The sequence below is a fragment of the Cavia porcellus genome, unplaced genomic scaffold (genome assembly GCF_034190915.1).
Source record: "Cavia porcellus strain 051 isolate PalLab524CR breed Dunkin Hartley unplaced genomic scaffold, mCavPor4.1 scaffold_1, whole genome shotgun sequence".
Classification (NCBI taxonomy): Eukaryota; Metazoa; Chordata; class Mammalia; order Rodentia; family Caviidae; genus Cavia; species Cavia porcellus.
The window spans coordinates 99,087,684-99,107,670 of NW_026947484.1; positions in this window are offsets into that span (position 1 = coordinate 99,087,684).

Sequence of the window (19,987 nt, forward strand, 5' to 3'; positions counted from 1 at the left end):
CATCTCTGCATTCCTGGAACAAATCCCACTTGGTCATGATGTATAATCTTCTTGATGATTTGTTGAATTCTATATCCCAGAATTTTATTGAGAATCTTTGCATCAATGTTCATTAGGGAGATTGGCATGTAGTTCTCCTTCTGATTGGGTCTTTCTCTGGCCTTGGTATCAGAGTAATACTAGACTTCAGGAATGGGTTAGAGAGGATTGCTTCGCGTTCAATTTCATTGAAGAATTAGAGGAGTACTGTCATTAAATGTCCTCTGAATTTCCTGCAGAATTCAGCTGTGAATCCATCAGGACCTAGGCTTTTCTTCGTAGGTAAATTTTTAATATTGTTTTTGATTTCAGTAGCTGATATTGGGTTATTCAAAATTGCTATATCTTCTTGCTTGAGCTTTGGTAGTTCATATGTTTCTAGAAATCTGTCCTTTTCCTGTGTTTTCCACCCTATGTGAGTAGAAATTTTCAAAGCAGGTATTCATGATCTTTTGAATTTCCATGGGATTTGTAGTAATAGCTCCTCACTCCTTACTGTGTGAATTCGAGTTTTTTCTTTCATTTTCTTGATAATGTTCACTAGAGGACTATCAATTTTATTTCTTCAAAGAACCAGATCTTTGATTCATTAATTCTTTATATTATTTTCTTAGTCTCAATTGCATTAATTTCTGCTCTGCTCTTTATAATTACTTCTCTTCTATGAGCTTGGAGTTTTACTTTCTCTTCTTTTTCTAGAAGATTGAGATTTGAATTAGCTTGTTTATTTGTGCTCTTTCCATTTTCTTGATTTGACAGTTTATTGCTGTATATTTCCTTCTTAGGACCACTTTCATTGTGTCCCATAGGTTTCAATATATTGTATCTGTATTTTCATTGAACTTTGGGTATTGATTAATTTCTTCTCTAATTTCACTTGTAACCCATTGATTGTTGAAGAGGTTACTATTTAATTTCCATGTATGTTTTACAGGTTTTATAGTTTCTTTTGCCATTAATTTCCAATTACAATGTACTATGGTTAGACAATATGCATGGGATAATTTCAACTCCTTTATATTTACTTAAGAATATTCTACAGGCTAATATATGGTCAATTTTTGAGAATGTCTCATGAGCAGCTGAGAAGAATGTGTATTCTAATGTGGTTGGATGGAATACTCTGTAATGTCTCCTAAGACCATTTGTTCACAATTTTGATTTAGTTCTGTTATTTCTCTGCCAACTTTTTGTCTAGTTTATCTATCTCCTTGTGTCAGTGTGATATTAATGTCCCTTATTACAATTGTGTTGTTGCTTATTTGATTTTTCATGTCTATTAGTATTTGTCTTATATAGTTATGTGCTTCTGTATTTAGTGCTTATATATTTATTTTTGTTAGTTCTTCCTCTTGGATTATTCCCCTGAAAAGTATATAGTGATCTTCTTTATCTCCTTGATCATTTTTGGTTTGAAGTTCACATTGTCTGCAAATAGAATAGCTAGCCTGGCTTTTTTCTGGGTTCTTTTTGCATGGAATACTGTTTTCCATCCTTTGACTTTTAGTCTATGAGTTTCCTTTTGCATTAGATGTGTGTCTTGTATACAGCATATTGGACCCTGTTTCTTGATCTGTTCTGTCAACATATTTATTTTCCTAGGTGAATTGAGGCCATTTACATTGATAAATCTAACTAATATGACCTGGTTCAATTTTGTCATGTTATTGTCCTGCTGTTGGTTTTCTGCTTTCCCTTGTTGTTTAATTGCTTGCTTTGTCTGGTGTTTCTTTCTGTTGTTTTTCTGGAAATTGTAGTCATTTTTATCTCTCTGTAGTATGTCTTTTAGTACTCTTTCTAGTGTTGGCTTTGTGGACATGAATTTCTTCAGGTGTTCTTTGTCATGGAAGTACTTTATTTCTCCATTAAATTATCAAAGAAAGCTTTGTAGGGTACATCAATTGGGATTGAAAGTTCTTTTCTTTTAGGGCTTCAAATACTTCACTTCAAGCTCATTTTAACTTGAGGGTTTGTGCTGAAAAGTCTGCCATGGTTCTAATAGGCTTTCCTTGAGAGGCGAGTTGTGCCTATTCTCTAACAGCTTTTAGTATTCTATTTGTATGCTGTATGTCTGAGATCTTAATTTTTATATGTCCGTGGGTAGATTTATGTTGGTTATGACTGTTTGGGATTCTATATGCCTCATTTAACTGTATATTAGATTCTCTCCCCATGTTTGGGAAATTTTCAGCTATTACTTCTGTGAATAGTTTTCCTATGTCAATTGCACTGAACTCTGCATTTCATTGATGCCTGTCAGTCTTATATTGTTTCTCTTTGCAGCATCCTGAAGCTGTTGAATTGTCATTTCAGCTGCCTTATTATTTTTAAAAGTTCTTTCCTTTCATGATGACTAGTTGTGATCCTGTCCTCAATGTCCAAAATTCTATCTTGAGCTTCATTCAAATGGTTTTACCAGCTTTTATTTCTTGGATATCTCTTTAAATTTGTTCCATGCCTTCTACTTCTTTCCTGTATTGTTCATTCAATGTTTGCATCAGTTTCCCATGCTCCTGAAGTTTTTAAAAAAATCTATCTGTTCTCTAGCTATGCTGATCAACTCCATTATTAAGGTTGTCATTTCTGTCTTTACATCAGAGATTGTTTCTAATCTTATTTCCTCTATAGGCTCATGATTTGTTTCTTTATTTCACTTTCTATCTTTTCCAAAATTTCAGGTGTAGGACTTGTAATTTCCTCTCTTTCAGTGTCTCCTGTACTTGTTTCTGATGGACTAGATGTTTGACATTGCTTTTTCATTTTGTCATTTTCACCTTATGGGTTAGTATTTGGTCTTTCAGTCCTACTACTCTCAATTGTCCATATTACATGTCTTAGGGTCCTACTGTGTGGTTAATATTTGTCCAATTACTGGGTCCCACAGTGAAGTGGATCACCAGTCACCTGAATTCCTCCTGCAGAGCCTGTTTGGTGAGTCCTATATTCTTCCTAGGTTGACTAGCCTAGGAGTATTGATGTAAGTCAACCCTGCTATTACTATGGCTTCAGTTTGGTCCAGGCCATCAGATCTATGTAGTGTTTGCTTCAGCTGGGGCCCTGCTGTGTCACTGGGTGCCTCCTAACCCTTTTGATTTCCTCCAGGTTCTGGGAGGCCTTATTGGCACTCTCCTTAACCCATCTGGTGTTCTCTGTATAAAGGAAAGAATCATTCACACTCTTGCCACACTCTCCAAGGTCCTACAGCTGGCAAGGACTTTGCTACTGTTTACCCACGGAAGCCCTCTATTTGAGGAGGAAACTCATCACACTGTCACAAGTCCACTAAGGTTCTCTGTGTGGATGATGGGTTACTGAATGTCCCATCAGCACAGTAAGGTTAATCCTCTGCCATTCAAGGTTTCAGAGTAGAGGGAGAGGGACAGGTAATGATCCTCAGCCATCCTAGGTCTGGGAGTCTAGGGAGAGGGTTCATAAGAAATTTTTAACATGAAGGTTTTACTTGTGATTCTAAGCATAGCATTCCACACAAGTAGAAATGCTATAAATATACCAAGCCCCACAAATTTTCACCTCTTTCAAAATAATTAAGTATTAACACTGTTTAATATATATTGGCAGGGCTAATGAGAAATGATATAAAAATATATGCAAATGCTTTCATTTTGTAATAGGTTACAAAAGATAATTGATAGAAATGGAATAGTAATATTCATGACAAACTTATAAAGTGGTGTTATTTTTCAATTTATCACTTATGTATTTAATTATTCATTTAACTTTGTTTTAAGTAATACTTTTACACAAAATAGATTCAGCAAATACAGAAATAATGAAAATTGAACCATATTCATTCAGCGTTCCAACTAACAGTTCCCAGTCCTTCAGGTAGTGACTTATTCCAGTATAAATACATGTGATTGCTCATCTTTTTACATATATGGAGATATGTCTAGTAAATTCCTGGAGGTGAAGTTCTTCTATGTAGGGCTACATGTGCACTTAAAAATTGTGGCTTGATATTGACAAATTAATCTCTTTTGATATGTTAATTCATGATTTAATCAACAGTATACAAAATTCCCTTTCCTATAATTTTATCAATAAAAGTATGAATGTTTTTATGATCTTTTTATGTCACTTGTTAGAATAAGCCAATATTTACTAATTTTATGATTGTTTATTATTAATACTACTTTTATAGTAAGAGTACATCAAAGATTATTTAAAATAAATGGCAATACATGAGAAAAATTTGAAATGCTAGAACTACTCTTCAGATGAAGCCTGATTATTTGAAGTCATGTATAGGTCATTACAACAATTGCTAGTAATCTGCAAAGAAGAAAATTTATGGAATGTTTTCTCAGACATCATTGTTTGTTTGTATTTTTTCTATGCATACTTGCAAATGCCATATTATTTTTAGTCTTTATCCTTTCATCAAAAATTTTAAATTATTTCACAAAACACACATATACAGAGAGAGAGAGAGAGGGAGAGAGAGAGAGTCAGAGACAGAGACAGAGAGAGAGACAGAATTCTGGGTGAATAATAGTGAGGATAAATTGATGGTTCATGCTGGCTGAAGTAAATATTTGATACCTTAAATAGCAAATGTTTCCTTGTCATTAAAGTATCAAGAAAATGTTAAAATTTAAAAAGTTTAGGATCATATAAGAATACAGCTTTAGTAAAGTACATATATCATAAATATTTCACAAAAGTTTTTTCATTGTTTTGTGGTGTTCATAGCATCTCAGTGTCAAAGTCAGTTGGGGTTTGCTTCTGTTAGATAAAAGAAAAAACCTCAGAATCTTTCCAAGTTTGCTTATGTTATGCAGTTTTGCTTGTAAATAGCTTGATTTTGGAGTAAAATATCCGACAAAATATACTATTTCCATGAAAATTTTATAGACTGGGGCAGGTAATCATTAGAAGAAAAAACAATTCAAGTTTAAGCAGGATCTTATTTAAGAACTTTTAGAAATATATGTAGTGCAAGACCTTGTAAATTCTGTGTGGTCAATAGATATAATTGAGCCTCTTTATTTCAAGGGTTTGCATCTGTGGTTGCAATTGAGACCTGAAAATATTATATATATATGAACATTGGGACTATTGTTCTCTTACAATACAAGATAACAATTTATTAGGTATTATAAATAATGAAAAAGTAATTTAAAGTGTATAGCAAGATGTTCATAGAATATATACAAATAACACTAGCATCAAAAAAAAATGAAATACTTAGGCATTAATCTCATGAAAGAAGTAAAAGATCTACACAGGAAAAATTATAATACCCTGAAAGAAGAAATTGAAGAGGACCCCAGAACGTGAAAAGACATCCCTTGTTCATGGATAGAAAGAATAAATATTGTGAAAATGACCATTTTTCCAAAACTTTTATACAGATTCAATGCAATCCCAATGAAAATACCACTAACATTCCTCATAGATCTAGAAAAATCACTCCTAGAATTCAACCAGAACCAGAAGAGATCTAGAATATTGAAGGCAATTCTAAGCAACAGAGCGCACCAGGAGGCATCACACTCCTTGACTTGAAGTTATACTACAAAGCTACTGTAATAAAATCAACATAGTACTGGAATAAAAACAGATCTGAAGATCAATGGAATAGATTAGAAGATACAACCACAACTATAAACACACTCAACCATCTTATCTTTGATAAAGGGGCCAAACATGTTCACTGGAAGAACAATGGTCTCTTTAATAAATGGTGCCAGAAAAACTGGCTTTCCACATGCTGAAAACTAAAACTAAACCCATGCCAATCACCATGTACTACACTAAAATCTAAATGCATCAAAAATCTGAATATTAGAACAGAAACACTAAATCTATTGAAAGACAAGTTGGGTAAAAACCTTGAAGACATAGGGGTAGGAAGAGAATTCATGAACGGAATCAAACCACATGGGAAATACTTACCAGAATCAATAACTGGGATCACATCATATTAAAGAGTTTCTGCGTGTCAAAAGAAATCTCCAGCACAGTGAAAAGAAAACCCACAAACCGGGAAAACAATCTTAGTGAATTGTCCCTCAGACAAAAGACTTCTGTCTAAAACATATAAAAAAATTAAAAAAAAATCAGACCCCAAAATTCAAAGACGCAATCCAAAAATGGACTTCTGAGATAAATACACAGTTCTCAGATGAAGAAATACAAATGGCAAATAAATACATGAAAACTGTTCAACATCATTAGTCATTAGAGAAATGCAAATTAAAACCACAATGAGATTCCATCTCACTCCAGAAAGAATGGCCAAGATCAAGAAAACTACCAACAACAAATGATGCAGAGGCTGTGGGTAAAAAGGAACTCTCTTGCACTGTTGGTGGGAGTGTAGACTGGTGCAATCACTGTAGAGATCAGTCTAGAGATTCCTTAAAAAGTTGGGATTGGAAGTTCCATTTGACCCAGCTATTCCACTTCAAACATATTCCCAGAAGAACTCAAAACATCCTACTGCAGTGATATATGTGCACCCACGATTATAGCAGCCCAGTTTGTAATAGTCAGACCTTGGAAACAACCTAAGTGTCCATCAACTGAGAAATGGATAAAAAAAAAATTGTTATATGTTTATACAATGGAGTAGTATTTAGCTATAAAGAATGATTACATTGAGATATTTATAAATAAATGGATGCAACTTGAGACCATACTCATAAGCGAAATAAATCAAACTCACATATATAAATACTGTATAGTCTCCCTAGTGTAAGAAATGGTAAGAATACATAAGATTTTATGGTAATCATAATTCCTCATTACATTGCTTTGAAGTCTTATATTGTTTTCATTCATTAGTTGGAATGGTTTTATTCTGTTTTGTTTGATTTTACTATGTATGATGGTATGAACAGCTATTTTGAAGTAAACATGACATTATGGCAGCCATTGCTGATTTAATATCATCTTGCTTTGAAGTCTACCATGCTTTTTTTCCTCTTATTTCCATCGGTACTATCATGTTGTGTCTTACTGGATATTAATATGTGTGATAGTATAAACAAATTTTCTATGAAAATTGAAGTAATATAGTAGCCAGTGTTCATATTCTGTTACTTGGTTCTGAATGCCCTATAATGCTTTAATTCTCTTGAATGGCTTTATATTATTTTGTTATGTTTGATACTATTGTATGTGAAGGTATGCTCAACTGTTTCAAAAAAAGAGACATTATGATAGCTAGTTAGTATCCAGTTGTCTTGTTGGAAATGTTGTGTTGTTTACATTTTTCTGTTTTGATTTGCTTTGTTCTGTCCTCTTTTGTCTTAATCTCTTTAAAAAAAAGAATATGTGCAAATATTACATCATTTTATATAAGGGACTTGACCATTGGAGGATTTTTATATCTAAGGGATGATGTCCTAGAACCAAATTCTCATGAATGCTGAATGACAACTGTATTTGTTGAATAAATTAAAGAACCAAATAGGAAAACAAAATAAAGATATGTGGAGTGCTTTGGAAAAGCTTTTCAACTGCTCTAGTCTTCAATTTTCCCAGGTATGAAGTGAAGATAACAGTAGTCTTTATCTTGTGAGATTATTGTGAGGATTATATATATATATATATATATATATATATATATATATATATGTTATACCAGAAAAACATCTTATGCTTTGCTAACCTCATAGTAAAAGCCCAATTAATATTAACTGTTATGATGTTAATTATCTTTATAGTGATGACAAGAGTTTCATAACTTTTATTAATGCTTTCATTCAAATTCCATTTATTGAATAATTCATGCCTTTGTGGAAAATATTTTCTTCAGATATAGGACCAGAAAATTTTAATTTACTTTGCAAGATTTTTCATGTCTTATTTGAATGTCTTAAGTTTGCATGTCTGAATATCGTAGTTAGTAGTAAGTGCTTTACACTCGCGTCGGTATCTTTAAGAAGCTACAATATTGGACAGATCTTATTGAAACTGATCTGAAGTTTATGTACATATTACTCATGTCAGTGAACCTTTAAATTTACCAAATAATTTTTTCATGGACTTTAACCTAGCTCACCCTTCCAGACAACCTTGAAAATATATATAATTTGAACATATTAAACCGTATAACTATCCGATTATAAACTTACGGTTATTAAAATAGCATGCAGCAGATATTAAATGAATGTTTTCGTAGTAAAATCCAAATTCTCTGTGCTTCCAAAATTCCAGTGTACCAGGGCCATTCAACTCAGCTGTGAATTTTGAAAGGTCAGGACTACATTACTGGTCAGTTTTTGAATCTCAGCTGAGATACTTATCTCTTACTTTTAAAAAAAATTTTATTTAAAAGGAAAAAGAGAAAAAACAAAACAAAACAAAGCGGTGTAAGGGTACAAGTAATACAGAACTACAAAAAAAAAAAAACAGTAAGAAATCACCAGTTAATAGATTACACATTATCATCTTAGAGATAGTTGCTCAAGTCACAGTATCAAAGCATACAAAGTGGACATTCAAACAGAGAGACTGCAAACAGTTACAGCTCATATAATCTGTCATGGTGGCTTAAAAACTAAAATGGTAGTCCAAGGATGATAAGAGTTTGAAAAATATACCTGAACAACTGACAAATTCAAAACTAAAATCAGTGTGGTGCGTTCTCAATGAAATTAAATTTTGTAGATTGTTATAAAATTTGAGATGTTTTATTTTTAAATGTGTAAATACCTACTATAAAAGGAAGTTGTGGTAACTGTACCTAATAATAACTTTTGTAAATCAGCAAGCTAAACAGTTGATTACCCCATGAGTACCCCTAATATTTTTCTTTTGCTGGCTAGAAAGTAAGTTATACTCTCTCAGTGTTATTTTTTCCATTCAGCTGTCTAATTATGATTCCTTTCCATGGCGTAATACTCTATTACATCCATGCTTAATTCATATTCTTCATTATTTGAATTTTATTAACTTTTCCTTTTCAATAAATCATTCTCTCTTGGCCACTGTCTTTTTCTCAGTCTCTCTTGGCTTTCTCTTTCTGTCTCTGTCTCTCTATCTCTGTTTCTCTCTCTCCAGTCTCCTTCTCCCTCTCCTCCTTCTCTCTCTTCTTCTTCTCTCTGTCTGTCTCTCTCTCTCTCTCTGTCTCTCTCTCTCTCTCTCTCTCTCTCTCTCTTTCTCTCTCTCTCTCTATATATATATCAAGTTATTAGTATAATGACTGGGTATTTGATTAATACCCAGCACTACCTTTCTTTTGATATATCTTCCTTATATTATTCTTCTGTTATCACCTTTTAAATTCTATTTTCTAATCATTGTTCAAATAAAATCTTTGGAAGATATATAGTTGAAAGTTGTTCAGAAAGATAAACTATTGTCACCATCAAAATTCCAATGGTACATTTTATACTCATAGAAGTAAAACAAAAAGAAAGAATAAAAATATTCATATTAGAAATATATTTTAACTGAACCCTATAAAAGTACTACAGAGTTTGAGCTATTTTTCTTAAGAAGAATGAAGTCCACACATCATTGAACTTCAGATATGGGGGAAAGTTCTAGCCCACTGCTTTTCTGTTCTTGAATCAGCTTACAGAGAATTGTCTGCCTTGCTTGATGGTTTGGCAGATTTTGGAAGCTGCTTGATGTTTTGGGATCAGTGGAGTAGAACACCACAGACTAAAACTGATTCATGATCCACTTAGTGGAGAAGGAAAAGTTTTTTTTTTTTTTTTTTAATCTGGGGAGTTATCCTGAATTTTGATTTGGAATAATTTCATAAAACATTCCCAATGAAAACACTTTTCCCATGTTTCTGGTAAAGTGAGTGATATTTTTGTATGAAAAGCAAGAGCTATAGGTAAACTAGTGATTTTTGGTTATCCTTATAATTTTATTATTTTTGTACTAACCTTTATTGTATTGAAATACAACTTTTGAATCAAGAAAAATGTCTCTTTTACAAGTTATGATACTAAAATTAATTTAAGAAGTCTACAAAAATATTGTTAATTCTTAGAATACTGTGTGAAGGGTCAGGTATACGACCTTATTTGATAGATAGTTATCTTAGTTACATTCTCATTTCTGAGACACAGTACCCTTCACCCAAAATTTAAAGGAAGAATGGTTTATTTGGTTCCTCATTTGTAGAAATTTCTGTTCATAGATGTCTGGCTCCAAGGTAGAGCAGCATGGCAGAGGGGCATCACAGAGGAGAAAGAGCTCATGTCATGGCAGGTCGGGAACAACGCTGAGCTCAAGGGAGGAGGGATGGAGATAGACCTTTGCAAGCTAGGGGCCCAGTGATCCCCTGACCAGTTTCAAACTCCTAAAATCATAGTTAGTTGTAAACTTATCAGCAAACTAACCCACTGATGAGTATCACACAATCAGGATCCAATCACTTGCTCAAAGCGCCATCCATAAATACATGAGTCACTGGAGGGACATCTAGATGTAAACCATAGCAATAATGGTCTCCAGAAAGGGTTCAACTGATGACATGGCTCCTAAATTATAGATGAGAAACCTAAGACCCTGTGAAGTGACTTATCCTCATGCTTGATTCTTACATGTCCTAAGTATTGCATGTTCTTTGATTCAAGCTTCAGACTTTGAGGATTTATTACTTTGACACTGCATATAATTTTTTATCTGAAGTACTTTCAGTCCCTATGTATTTTATATGCTTATCCTGACTTTGACAATGTACTGAAAAAATTACAAGAAAGTTCAATCTCCACAGTTATTGTTTTGCATATTTTGAAACCTTTTTATGTACCGATTTCCTCAAATAAACATTTTCCTTAGCCTTTTTAATTTCTTTTCTGTGCTTAGAGAAAAATAATGGTTTATGAAATTCACAGAGAGATAATTATGTGCCTGTAATTGATAGTAACTGCTTGGAATTTTCTAGGGATTATGTGGGGTATGGCTGGTCATCATGATAGAATGTATCCCATGGGTTCCATCACGCTTTTGGGGAGACAGTGTGATAACTAATAGGCCAGTCCTAAGAATTTCAGTGTAAAATGACCCAAGTGGCTGTCTCTGCCTGATATTTTTGATTTTTAATATCAAGACTGGAGCTTATGATTTACATTTTAGTAGGGATATACTTCCTGCTGACAATTTAAGCTTTATTTTTCTTATTCTTTACTTCTATCCTTCTCTTCCTTTTAGCGAATTAGAATCATTGGGATGCAATGAATTACCTCCACTGAAAAATCTTCATTGTGAATGCCAGAGATTTCATTCCTCTGTCCTTGTTCACTGTTTGCATAATAAAGAATTTTCTTCTAATTTCCAGTTAACATTTTTACATGTTATGCATTTTCTCCTTTTCCTACCCCAAACCAAATTTCTCAGCTATATCCTTAAAGATATGGCTTTAACTTTGTTTCTTCAGTAGTCATTATGAATTTTTGTAAATTCTTGATCTGGCAAAAAAAAGTATGCTAGCACACATAGTAAAATTATAATATATTAGACCTATCACATTACACTGAGATATCACCCAGAATCATAGAAGTGAGTGAGACCCTTAGATACTATCCAAATTTCCTTAGCTTAGATATTCCATTTCTGTCCAGCCAAAATTAAAAAGATATTTTATTGTGAATGTACTAGAAATATAGAAAATGCATAAATAAAATTGGCATGAAGTACACCTAGGCTGCTGCCACCTAGGTTAAGAAATCGAACATTTGCAGAGTTTTAGAAAACCTCTGCATTATTCACCCAACTCTATTTTTCTATCATTTTTTTAGTTTTTATTTAAAGTGGATCTCAATTACCTCATCTGTAATGGATGCCCTTTGCATTCTACCATATTGCTCATTCTCCTTCACTAAATGCTGTGAGTTTTGCATGGCAAAACACACAACTAACCACTTACCAAGTGGAAATAGCTTCCCAGGAGGTCATGTTGTCAGTGTCACAAAGATCAGTTGTCTATCTCATAATTGAATGCACTGTGGATGCTCCATTTCTCTTTTGGAACTCCAGTTGAGAAGTTATTCTTGCAGGCTTCTTTTTGCTCTTCTTATTGTGGTGTTTGCTCATTTTCTTCAAATAGCACTCCTTACATAAAATCAGTAACTCGAACAGCAACCCATGTGTCAGGTTCTGCTTCTAGTTTGTATTTTCTCTTAAGGCATAATAAGCTGCTGTAGAATGAATGGCTTAAACCAATACATACTGTTACTTTCCAATTTCGACAAGTCAGAGCAGTTCAGGTGTGGTTTGGTAGGGCCTCTGCAAAACTGAAGTCAAGATGTGGGCTTGGGCGGGAGTCTCTTCTGAAAGTTTAGCTTTCAGAGGTTCTGCTTCCAAGTTCATCACGTTGTGAGCACCATTTTCTTACTGGATGATTGTCTGTTGGAAACTTTTGACACATGGAGATGTCAGCCTACTCACTTGCTTCATCAGAACTTCCAATTGAGAAGACTCCATCCAGACTCCAAGTGAGAAGACTCCATCCAGACTCTTACTGCAGTCTTTTTATATTAATTAACAAACTAGTAGTTACTTAAAATTACATATATATATATATGTTATTATATGATATTTTGGTACACATATATAATGTTAAAATCAAGGTCAACATATCTATATTCTCAAACATTTATCATTTCTTGGGGGAAGGCATTCAAAATCTTTTTGAAATTCACAATACATTACTGCTGTCTATAGTTACCCTACTGGCACTAGAGACATGTGTGATTTAATAACAAATATAGAATCATGTAAGTTCTATCACTTTTCTGTATGCTGTTAATTAAAAGGAAATCACTTGTCCCACCCATGTACAAGGGGAATGGATCACATAGAGGCAGGGATTACACGGGCATTTTGAGTCTGGCAGTAGCTAATTTAGACCAGTTTTGTGTGCTTTTAAATTTTGTCTTCTTTGGTTCATATATTTTCTGTTGATTTTGTCTGTCCTGCATTTCCCCTCACAAATATTCTCAGTTTTATTTTTTTGTGTGCTCAATTTTATTAACATAATTTATTTTACTTTTAACATTCATGTTGTTGCATGTGGTTGTAATATATTCATTTTCATTTCTGAGTTGTGTTCCATTTAGTCGAAGCCAATAAATTATTTTTTCATGACATTGTTAAGCTTATTTTTGGTTTTGATCGTTTTTTTTTTTGGCTATTGAACACTATGCTAATATGAAGCTAATTATACATGTGTCTTGACACACATAATCTCACTTATGTAGGGGCAATACTTCACAAACTTAGGCAAGAATGAGAATTATGGGATGGGCTGTGAACAGCAGGTTGCTAGGTAATAGCCTGTCATGGTTTATGTTGGTGGCCCCCAGGTCACATGCATTTGCATTGTACATTTGTGATTTGTTCATTGTCTAGCTTGGATTGATGGTGTCAGTGCTACAACCATCTAGGGGTGGAGCCAGCATGTGATGTAATGGCAGGAAGAAGGCATGTCTGGCTGTCTTGCCAGTTTCCGCCTTGCCTTTGGCAGCTGCCATGAACTACAGCCCCGCCATGCCACCTTACCTTGGAGCCAACTGAGTATGGACTGAAAACTCCAAAAACTGTAAGAAATAAACCTTTCCTTTCCCAGCTTTAGCATCAAGTATTTTCTCTCAGCAATGAGTAAAAAGTAACTAAGACACAGCCCTAGAGCTTCCAGGAAGTGTGATGGGATTTGCATCCTAACATTTTTCCAGATTATGAAGCTGTTGGTTTGGGCTTTACACTCAGGGAACCACTACAGTAGAATATATTTCTAGAGGTAGAATTGACAGGTCAAGACTTTTTGTATCTTTAGTTTAGTAGATTAATACCACGAGTTTTCCAGAGCCATACCATTTTACATACCTACCAGCAGTATATAAAAATTCTTGTAGCCCCAAATTTTGGCTATACTTTCAGATTTTAAATTTTTCCAGTTAAGTCTATGTACAGCAATGTTACAGTAGTCTAAATTTGTATCACCATCATTATAAAATGGCTGAATTTTTAATATTTTCTTTTTTCTGTCTTTGACTTATTTTCTATTGGGTTATTTTACTTTCTCTTATTTATTTGTAGAATTCTTTAGATATTTTGAATAACATGAAGTCATGCAAATATCTCTTCTTACACTGACATGATTTTCACACTTAAAATTGAAGTTATTAAGTTTAGAGCAGCTCAAATTTTCAGTCTTTCCTTAATTGTTAGTGACTTGGGAGACTTTTCTTGAAAACATTTACTACCTAAAAGGTGTGAACTTTTTAATTCTCTCAAAACTTTGTTTTATTTTTACTATTGTCTTTTCATTGTTACTTTTGAGTCAGCTAGAATTGATTTTAAGATAGTATTGAAATACATGATGGAGAATTTTTTTCTGTTCATATACATGTTTGACTGTTCCAACATGGTTTATTAAAATGTTCTTTGTCATAGTCAAATGTCATGTACATAAGGGTTTCTTTCTTAGCTTTACTCCAATAATTTGTCTACTACTTATCTCTGCCAACGTATCATATAGTCTGAATTTTAGATTTATTCTAATAGTTGACATTTATTAATATATATTTTCTAGTAAATTTAAGATATTTTCTTTATGTAATGACCATTTCTTTATCTATAATTCTGTTTACCTTAATACCTATTTTAGTTAAAGTTCCTGTAGATAGGTTAGCTTTTTCTGGTGTTTGGCTTATCATTTTTATTATTTTATTTTCCAGCTTTCTATAAACTCCAATTTTAAATGTGTATATTATAAAGGGTAATAGTTGTTATTTTTAAAAAGCAGTATAACAAGTATTGCATTTTGACTAAAGCATTCAGTTTATTTAAATTTAATCAAATTACTTAAATATTAGAGTTGCGATTGATTATACATCTCTATAATTAGTGAGTATTCTTTCTATCATGTATTCCCTCTTTTGTTGTTACACACACACACTTGTTTAAGAGTTTGGAAATTACCAACATTTTTCCTATTGGGAGTGTTACCATGAAAATAATAACAGGTGGTGTTGATTTTTAAAAGATTAATAACTATCTTTACATGAGTTATTCTTTCTGAAAGTACATGAATATTAAACTATCTTTTATCTTATTAGTACTTTCTAATACATATGTTGCTTTTTGTTTTCATTCTTTAGTAAACCTCATAAAATATATTTACTTGTTTTTGTAATTGATAATTATAAAATTTATCAAAATATACAATTTATTTGCTTATCATGACTTACTGTACTTCTGAGCTTAAATTTCTTTGTGCATCATTGTAAGGATAAATATCTTATTGTTTATATCTATTGATTCCAATATCCGTATTCCCACTGCATCTCTTTAATGCTGTTCTTGTTCCTTGTGGTCCTTTGTATTGTTATGTTGAATATTACAGTAAAATATTATAGAATTTGTTTTATTTATGTTTTGAGGGAGGTAGAACAGTCAGGGATCTTGCAAGCGGTAGAATCCATTCACCAGAGTTAACCTGGGTTAAGGGACCCTCTTCAGCACGATGTGAGCAGGACACAAATAAGGGCTGTTCAGCTGTGTACTCTGAGTTTAAAGGGACCAGGGGAGCTGGCAGTAGGTCTAGCTGTGGAGCTTCTGTTGTGAGTAGCTGCAGCCCTAGTCAAAACTGTAGCATTCTGTTCTCCTCATCGTTTTCCCTTGCCCAAACAAGCAGAAGCCTGAGGACCCTAGAGCCCGGGTGATGTAATCAATCAGGAGTTAGCAACTCTGAAACAAAATAAAAGAATGAAAGTAAGTTTGGGGGGAAAATTCATAATAACAGGTAGAGTGAACACACATTATTCTTCTAAAATAAGGCTTGGGTCTTTCAGGAATATCTAAATATCTTACTGGATCATCCATAGTCTAACCTCAAATTTCCTGGGTTGTGTGTCCAGGCCAGAATCCAGGAATTGATGATCATTAAAACCTGCTATCTTGGTTGTATTCATTTACCTTCCCTCTCCCACCTTGTCCCTCACTTTTGATCTCCTGGACCCCTTTCCATCTGCAAGGCATTCATCCGCTTACCTTCCTCTACCCATCCTTTACTATTCTCTTTGTACTCTGACTTGCTCAAATGGGAGATACCATAGAGTAGTTAAGCCTGTGTATTTGATGTATTTCACTCAACATTATACTTTCTCAGTGCACTCATTTTCCTACAAATGTCTCAAGCTTTGCCTTCTTTATAGGTGAGTGATGTTCCATCACATATAGATACCACATTTTCTTTGTAAGTAAAGCTTTATGGGACAAAACCTTCTTCTATTGCCATATTGTCTATGACTGCATTTGTGCTACTGCAGCAGGGTTAAACAGTTGTGTCGGGGCCAGTTTTATCTATCAAGTTTTAGTATTTACTATATAGTCTTTTACAGAAAAAAATTGCTGAATCCTAATGTACATTCCAACCATTATTAAAAATGAGAAGTCCCTCCCACAAGTATATTTAAAAACAGAATTTATCAGTAGAAAGTACTTTCATCTATACTAATTAAATTTCAGTGGAAAACTTGGTGGGACCAAGTTTCTCTTCCTTATTATTACAGATCTATCTAATCATGGTGATATTAATGAGGTGTTCAGTGTTCAAATTGAAGTTAATTGGAAAGAAAATAAGTATAAAGAAGTGGTCTAGATTACTGGAAAAAACTAATCAAATTGCTACTGATGAAGATAAATGGAAAACTACGACTTGAAAGTGATTAGAAATTTGACTAATAACTTAATTAAATGTACACACAAATAAATATGGGCTCATAATCATTTAAATGCTGTTTTGGTAATATCTAGCACCTAGTATGTGACTGATAATCTGCTAGGAATTCTTTAGGGGCATCATTTCAGTCAAAATCCAAATCCTTAATTAATTAAATTTTCATTCTGCAGTTGGGTAGATTGACTTCCAGAATGTGAGCAAGTTGGATGTGACTTCCAGAATGTGTGCAAACCTCATAGGCAGCAGTTCTGGGATTTCAATTCACCTAGTGTAAAAGCTTCAGGACCAGAAAAGGCCATTTCACACGCTTTCTTCAGGTAATAGGACTGTGTAACACTGATAGGTTTGTTTATGTTAACAAACATTCCATCTCTGACTTTTGTTTTAGTTTTGTACTGGGGGAAAAATAAAATGGCAAAGACTGGAATGTTTCCTTCTAAGAAACAGTGCAACAACTTTGATTGATTTGGGCTAACAGATACTGACAACTCAACAGTAGCCAGCTGAAACTGCCTTTCTGCCTGACGTGCTTAAACCTGACCCAGTGCAGCATCCATGTGGACCTGCTGTCTGTATTCTTTTCAGAGCTGCAGAAACAATGTGACTTTTGCAATGTCTTATGATTCTGTTATGTACTTATTAAGTTTGGACTATGAAAAAAGTAGAGAAAAAGTCTAGAGGCCTCACATAAACCACAGGTAGGCTCTGGGATCTTCTAATTACATTTTAAAGTTTTTTTGTTTTAATGTATGAAACATTTTTAAAATTACATTCTTTTTATACTGTTTTTTAGACTGAAGTAAACCACTGGTGAGTTCTTTTGTTTCTTAAAATTCAACGGATTTTTAGGTTTTGGTGCCTTTCTAATGTCCCCGGCTGCTTTCCAAGCAGAATGTTTGTACTTAGGACTATTTTGCTCTAACTTTGCCAGTGACTGCTGGGATTCTAAGAACAAGGAGGACCTAGTTTAGCCCCCAGAAGATTGACCTTACCCTGAGTGATGAGTTGTAAGGAAATTGGGTAACTGCAGAAGTCTTACAGAGTTAACATTAGCAGTTGTGAATACAGTAGTAACTTTAAATGCTTTTGCTTTTAAAATAAACAATGCATGTTAAATTCTGAATACCATTATATAAATAGGCACCTTTATATATACTAAATAGTCAGAGGTGAAAAATGAGCCACAGCGGTCACTCAGCCACCACAATGCTTCCAGTATCATATTTCATCCTTTCCTCCTCTATGCCGTGGTTGTGGTTTGATGTGGCCCCCAAGGGCCCACATAGAAGCTTTGTCATCAGCCATTGGGAGAAACTTTTAGAAATGCTCCTTGCCAGGAGAGAGTATGATCACTAGAGGTGTTACAATATTAGAAAGTCAACTAAAATATCCATTTCTACCTTCTATATTCCCAGTGTTTTATTTCTAAATATACTAATCATGAAGATAGAGAAATATAGCGGAGGAAAAGACTGAAAAAGTAGAAATGTCAGCAATTTATTGAGCAAAATTTCAAGTCATAGGACATCAATGAAGAATGAATTCAGGAGAGATATTCAAATATGTAATCTCAACACAATATGCAAGAGGATATGAAAATTTAAGTTTTTATTTTATTTTATTAAATTTTTGTGTAGTGACCCTATGGCCTTAAAAATATACAGCATGCAAAGTGCATATTTTACCCTGAACTTCATCCTCAGCACTTTTGTTTTCAATAATAAATTTTAAAAACTAACATATTTATAATAAATGTACTATCTCTGAAAAGAACAACCTATAAAGTGTTTTTAACTCAATTTGGCCATATTTTGGGGTTGCTTTTACATGTGTTCTTTACATGCTTCTACATGTGACCAAAATAAAATAAGACGTTATAAAATATTTTTGTTATGGAAATGGTACAGGCTTATTTATGTTGTCAACATATGTTTAACTTTATTGTAATAGAAGATCTGATACTGGGTAACTTACAAAGTACAAAGGCTTTTTTTGGAGGCTGAGAATTCCAAAACTGAGGGGCCCACATGTGCAAGAACCTCCACACTTTGGCATCCCATAGTGGAAGGCAAAAATGCAAGAGACTGTGAGTGACAGAAAGAGGACTGGACCTACTCTTATAAGACATCCAGTGTTGGGATAGTGTCCTCACAATAATGATTTTAATCCTTTATGAGGGTAGAATCCTTTTTCTCTAATCACCTTTTAAAGGTCCCTCTTCTCAACACTGTTACATTGGAAATTTAAGTTCTCAACACATCAGCGTTGGGGAACACTTAAACCATAGCAATTCCCAAATACTGAAAAACATTGATACCATAAATATTGGTTCCTTAAAACTAAAATCCCTTCCATTTTACTTTCTTAGGCCAATGCTCTGCATTCACCTACAGAATTAATCATTAAGGAGACTTTGCAAAGTATATGTTCTGTTTGCTCATTTAATAAATAATTTTTTGTTGCCAACTTGATACCAAGGATTGCGCTGAGTGCTAAGCAAATAATGGTGAGCAAAACACACGTGTCCCTCGTGAGGCATAATTTTGGTTATGAACTTCATTGGATTGAGAAACATCTGGAAGATTAATAAAATACACTTGGGAGTGTGCTTGTGAGCGTGATTTTTAGAGATGTTGGCATGCACGAGAGTGAAATGATGGCACCTCGATAGTGGGTGGCACCACCCAATAGGAGAGAGACCCAGAGGGAATAAAAGCAACAGGAGAAATCCTGTTAGAACAGACTCACTGGCTCTTTCTTTTTTTTTTTTTTCATGCTTCCTGCCTGCCTTGAGGTGAGCAGCTTTCACCGTTGGTGCTCTGCCTCGTTTCAGGGCTACTACAGCAATGGAACCAGCCAACCATGGATAGAAACCTCTCCAACTGTGAGCCGAGACAGACCTTTCTCCTTGAAAACTGACTTTCCCAGCTCTTTTGACACAGAGAGACCAAACATATTCCGTGACCACATGCAGCCTATAATTCTCTTCTGTGGGAAAAATATGTATTAAAAACTGTCATAAAAATACTAAGAACTGAAAAAATTTGAAAGTAAATGTGTAGCTTCTGTGAAGGCATTTAACAAAGGAATCTGATATTTGCTGGGAGTTGCTAAACAAAATCTTCATGTTAAGATAAAAATTTACCTAAGGTTACACATGATTTCTGTCATTACCCTGGATAATCAGCAAGGTGAATGATTTTTAGTCATAACTGGATTAAAGCTGTATTTTGAGTGAGGTACAGAATTTGTAATCATCACATTAATAAA